Below are 6,000 nucleotides of genomic sequence, written 5' to 3'. Positions count from 1 at the left end.
TCCTGGGGGGGGGGGGGGTGGGGGAATCGTCCTTATTTTGGACGTGAAAAAACCCAACTCCATACTCAAGAAGAAAATTTAGATGAGTCCATCGGTAAAATATTTTCAGCGTGCGTTAATACGTAGTGCCTTGGTCCATTTTGGATATCCCCCTTCTTAGTGTCCTTTCCACAGGCATTTATTTAACCAAATTTTCTTGCATGTTTGCTTTTAAAAAGTGATTTTTGAGTCACACCCGTGGTTACTTGTAGACGCTATGATGTTAAACATATGGGCTCAGCTGGTTTGGATGGAAAGCCTGGGCGACAGAGGCACCGCGCTGGGCAGGGGGACTTGGGGCTGAGGTCTTGCTTGGCGTGACCTCAGGCAAGATCTTCACCCTGACGTGGCTTCATACCCTGCCTGTGGAACAGCGTTGTGGTCCCTCTGTTCAGCCCCTTTGCAGCATTCCCAGGGCTGTGTCCATCCCACTGGTCCGGGCTCCTTCAACTCCTTTTGTGTTGCTGGATGTTGTTTCAGTAAAAATAATCCTTCTGCCAGGAGGACCGTGCTAACTCATCAAATCAGAGGCACGAAAGGCAGCAGCTGATTTCCAGGGGCCTATCGCAAGTTGCTGTTGCTCGACTCTCAAATACTCAGTGCAGAAACGGCCCTCGGAAATTCAGTAAGTTAGGAATCTCAAAATCTACAAATGGCTGCTCATGGCAAACTCATTGAAGAAGTTTTGGATCAAGAGTCTGTATTTATTGGATACATTCAGTGACTCTGAGGAATTTTATGTTCTCTAAAATCAAAGAACAGTTTCCAGAGGACTTTTTCTGCTTACTTAAAGTTTCAGAAACCAAATGGTGGGCAGATGCATGAGTAATTTTGATGTTTTTATGTGACTGAATTCTTCTGTGATCTTTTGAGTGTACAAAACCTCTGTCTGTGTCCCCTGCCTCTGGTATTGCTCAGGCTGTGTGTTGAGAAGGAGCTCCAAGCTGTTCTGGGCCTCCTGTCTGTGCTGCTGGATCTTTCAACACAGCCCTGGGAGAACAGGCAGAGCATCTGGGGCCTCATTTCCCTCTGCAGAAATGAATGTTAAAGGATGATGTTACAAGGGTGTTGCCCTGACTCTTTTTGCAAGTTTTCTCTTTTGTGTTCATTACAACCACTCCCCCCCATCCCAATTTGCAATGCAGTTGCATAATAGGATTAGAGCATGGTTTGACTTGGCCGTATAGGCAGTATGAGTTAAGAACGTTGGACACAATTAATATTGTAGTATTTCCACCTTTTGCTTCCCTGAGACTGTGGTTGCATTTTTTTTCTTTATGATGGAATGGGAAATGCACGTTGAAACCACTTTTAAACGATCTCTCGAAGTAGCTCAGTCTCACTTCTCAGCTCAGCATGGGGCAAACCCAAAGGCAGTGTCAGAGTGGGTGTTAAAAGTGTACAAATGTGGCAACTGCAAATTTAATGTGGCAGTCAGGTCATAGAGAGCCCAGAACCCCCATAACTGATTGGTGAACTCCTGGAGAGCAGGGTGAGATACTCATCTGAGAAAAAAGAAGTTTAAAAAAGTAGGATTTTCTGTTACTCCTTTCTAAAGCTGAATGTATTCTTGGGCCACTTTCTTATAAATATTACTATGAAGTTGAAATCGTTGTTGAGGACTCCTCCAAAAGAATGGTGGTGGCTTGTCCCAAACTTCTGAATTCCAAAAGCACAAGTGAAATCCATTTGCTTGTGTTGCCCTTAAGAATGTAACAAGTTTTGACATACGGATTTGTTATTTTAAGCTTGGCAGATCATGAGAAGGGGACAGGGTTGTGTCAAGGGTCAGAAACTCCAGATCATTGCTCCTGGATCCCTGTGAACAGCCTGTGATGGCCAGTTCATTTCCATGCACATCACTCAGCCTCTGTGAAGCTTCTGAAAGAATTAATGAGATGGTGGTGATATCATTGGAGGATTTAACTCTGCTGTTGTTATCTTAATTGTATGGAAAGCTGTAAGTTTCTTTACTATAATAGATCAGGAAACCTTAAACATAATGGCTTAAAGGCTGAAAGGTCCATTAGGTGCTTGGAAAACCAGTTGCAGCCAGGGGAATAGCTGAAATTTTACTTAATTCCTTATTTTTGTATTTATATGTTAACAAAAACAATTCAGTTCTTGATTCTTGATTGATGAATAGCATGGGATGTAGCAAAATCAAGTCTATTTGTTGTATTTTTAAACACACTTTTTGAGACTACTGTTCTGAGTCTGGATTTGGTGTAAGGAACATGTGTAGGTGTACATGTCCTTTGACCAGGTAATCAGAAATGTGGTTTTTCTTTTCATGGTGGTCCCTTCTGAAAGGCTTTTATGCTCTGTTAGTTTGCAGGAACGAGGGTTGTTGGGAGATGCTCTGTGTGTGGTGTGGAGGGCTGGCAGGTGCTATGGCCCGTAGCCATGTGCTGCTGTGCAAGGGCAGACTGTCTTGCTCCCTGAAAAGGCTGAAATCTTCTCTTAAGTTGATCAAAAATAAGTTCAAACTGCTTCTTACAATGACTGAGTTTTCATATGGGTGTTTGAGCTGGGCATTTCTTTGCCCTCATTTCTATTCCCACTAGTAAATATTATTTTAAAATGTGACAGATCTGAATTTCTCTCATCTGCCTTCTCCTTTCTGCCTTTGCCAAAGTGAATAATTCCTCACCCACTTCACACCAAGAAAGGGTAAAGAGTAGAAGGGAAGAGGCAGAGCGAGTACTGCTGCCAATCTGATCAGGAAAACAGAACGTGTCCATGTCCCAAATAGGGGCTGAAATAGTCTTGCTGCCTTTTTGGGCTTGGCTCTATCACTGAAAGGCAAAAGCTTTGTTTAAAACCTGTCAGTGTTCTCTGTGAAGTTTAAAAAAAAAACATTTTGGGTACACTAGTAAAGTCCTTTTGTTTTCTCACTGAAAAGACTCCTGTCCTGCCAGCTGTCAGACTGGCTTTCCTTTTTTTTTAATTTATTTTTTTTAGCATGTCTTCTTACAGCTAGAGTACACAAGCCTGGGGAGGAGCAGCAACCTGTAGCCATTTCCCTGTTCCTGGAGAGGGATTTTTGTAATGCATTTGGGCACATATTAAGCCAGACCTAAATCAGCAGCACAGCAACTCATCTGCCCCAGTGTCACTGGGATCAGCAGGCAGGGCTTTGGTCACCCTGTTAGGGAGAGAAAATGCATAAACCTGGAGTTGCTGCCTCCCTTCTGTTTGTTTCCTCTCTTCCTTGACTGTTTTCTGCTCCTCACCTCATGGCCTCTCATCTACCACCACTCAGTAGAATTCTTGCTATTATACACATTTCTGGCTTCGTAGTGGCTTCTTAGTTCTGTGCTTGTTCCAGTGTTTTTTATTTGTTCCATCGTTACTAAAAAATCTGGCTGATGGTGCTTGCCATGGTTTCCCATGGGATGTGGTTAGGAAAGGATTATCATTTCACAGGAAAAGTTGTAACTGTTTTCAGACCTAAAACAGATCATCCACAGTCATGTCAGTCTTCCCTGAGCAGTCTGTGGGGCTGCTTCGTAAAAGAAGGGAATATAACAGTAAATCTTGATGATTCTTGCTTGGTGCTTTCCCTGCCCAGGGCTTAGAATCGGACACACTTCCCTACTTCTGCTGCTTTAGTAAGGAAACAAAACCAAAAGCTATAAAAGTGAAGTTGTCAGAAATACTGACGTGTTACTGAAGTTCACTTGAATCTGATTACTCTTCTCCCTTCCTCTCCCAGAGGTTATTGTCTAAGGTCAGGCAGATCTTAGTGGCAGATCTAGGAAGAAAGTTCAAATTTCTGCCATTCCATCCATCCATCTACAACTGTGATTAGCTGGCTGGAGAAAGTGGAGAAACACTAAGGGGTTATAAATGGAACAAACTCAGTGAATAAGCTCAGGTAGAGCTTGCAGGTCTGTGTAAGAGTGAACTTGCAGAAAAATCCAACAAAACAACCTGCAAACAAGCCAACAAAACAAAAAACAACAGTAAAACCTCTGAGATGATGGAATCATCATTTGGAGGAGTGGGAGATGCCACATCACCAGGGGTGCTCAGACAAGATTCAACACTGCAGTTGGCTTGTGAGGGTCTGTTTGAGCCTGGACAATCCAGCAGGAGCCATGAGTGCCCTTGTTCTCTCACGCTGGCATTCAGCAGTCTGGTGTTTGGTACTTGGAACACTGGAAATCCTGGTGTCCATGTGGAGGGAGCACAGCCTGTCTGCAGGAGGAAGGTGCCTCGCTTGCAGGAGGGGGAAAAGGGCAGCACAGCTGGGGAGACTGGCCCAACTCAGGGGAATGGGGTTGGTTGGAAGAGGCTGGATCAGTTTCTGCACTACTTAATCTCTATATATAAATACTCAATGTTTAAAAAGTGGTGTTTATCCTCATGCTGGCTCTAAGAAGGTGGACTTTACAAGTGTCAGCCAATAGCAGGAAAACCAGCAATTGCCATTGTTGCAGAAGGGTCTGTGGCCTGGGCTGTGCAGTGGGTGATGGGAGAGGCTGAGCCTGATCTCACAAAAGGGATGGATCTGAAATAAATCACAAAACCTTGCTTCTTTTGGAAAGATCGGGTTTACAGGTTCTTTAATTTTATTTTTAAATCCATATTCCATCAGTCATAGGGAATCCATGAGGGCCACTAAGGAAAAATACTGGAACAGAGAGGCAGCTGCTCCATCCTATATGCTCAGAGTCAGGAACATTTGGAAGTATTAAATCTGCATTGCTATTTGCCATTTATCATAATTTCTTCTGGGGGAAGAGAATAGTAGAGGGACTGTAGAGGAAGGAGAAGGCTTAGGTGGCATGTGCTGTGCTTCCAAAGAGATTACTGGATGTGTTCTGCACTCCCTTGCTCTACAAACCTTGTGGAAAAAATGCCAGCACAGTTTGTAAGCCCACAGGATGTTTGTTTTGTAGGGAGACAGGAGGTCTCCTCAATTCCCTCGGGACTGCCTCACAGTCAGCTATGGAGTAGCCGAGTGTAATTCTGTACTCCTGCCTGTTTTCCAACCCTTCCCTTACGTTGTGAAGGAAATCTGCTTGCGTTGATCTAGACCAGAATTGTTCATATCTGAGAACTTCTCGCACAGCTCCTAACAATGATTCATGGCTTTGTATGAACAGTAATGAGCAGGAGATAGTTACACTTACGAAACCTTCTAGTGTATAAACATAAATACCTTCCAGTAAAAACTTAATTTGGGGGGGAAATGATGACATTCTTATGGCTAATGCCTCAAAATACAAGCTGCTGTTGTTTTATATCAAATTCCGCACTGCTTTAATTAAGAGTCATCATTTAGTTGGTGTTAGTGGAGAACTGAATTACAGTGCCGCTTTAGGACTCCTATCAGGAACCCAGGTGTCATACAGAGCACGGCATGATCAGAGTAATAAATTGCAGCCTTGCTGGGTTGCAGCACAAGACAAAGTGGATGTGTGGAAGGAACGACAGCTCAGCAATAACAGATTGAATTACGCTCGCTTCCTGCCCCATCGCCGTGCCAGGATGGCCTCCTGTAGGTACAGCAGCCAGGCTGATTTATTAGGAGGAATCTGGCCCACTGAAGATCTCAGCAGTGCTGTAAAATTGTAGTTAAAACCAGCAGTAGGAGGTGAAGAAGCTGCGTGTTGAAAAAGACCCTCAATATGTAGGAATAGCAATGTCTAATTCCTGCTCTGAAGGACTGGAATGTCTGGGCAGATTTGCTGGAGAATCGCTCAGAGGGATAAACGCTGCTGACAGCCGGCTGTACGTGGCTCCCAGATGGATATGTCCTGTCTGCTTCTCTCGCTTCATGGTTTTGTGTCCTCAGTCTGCTGACAGTCTCCTCTTGGGGCCCAGACCTTTAAAAGTGTGTTTTGTCACGGTCTATCAAGCTTCTGCTACACTTGGGTCACCACAATTCTGCTCTTTCCTTTACGCTCTGCTCCGTGTTGACTCAGGGCCTCGTCCTCCCTTTCTGGACAC

At 44.1% G+C, this 6,000-nt stretch overlaps 1 protein-coding gene across 5 annotated transcripts in view; it reads left to right on the top strand.

The window, feature by feature from the left end:
* The window catches only part of ABL1 (ABL proto-oncogene 1, non-receptor tyrosine kinase), a 78,906-nt gene that overhangs the window by 46,724 nt on the left and 26,182 nt on the right, over positions 1 to 6,000 (top strand). The window lies entirely within an intron of this gene.

This window comes from Corvus brachyrhynchos, unplaced genomic scaffold (genome assembly GCF_000691975.1).
Source record: "Corvus brachyrhynchos isolate BGI_N302 unplaced genomic scaffold, ASM69197v1 scaffold59, whole genome shotgun sequence".
NCBI classification, from domain to species: Eukaryota; Metazoa; Chordata; class Aves; order Passeriformes; family Corvidae; genus Corvus; species Corvus brachyrhynchos.
This window is presented reverse-complemented; position numbering and strand designations above follow the sequence as displayed.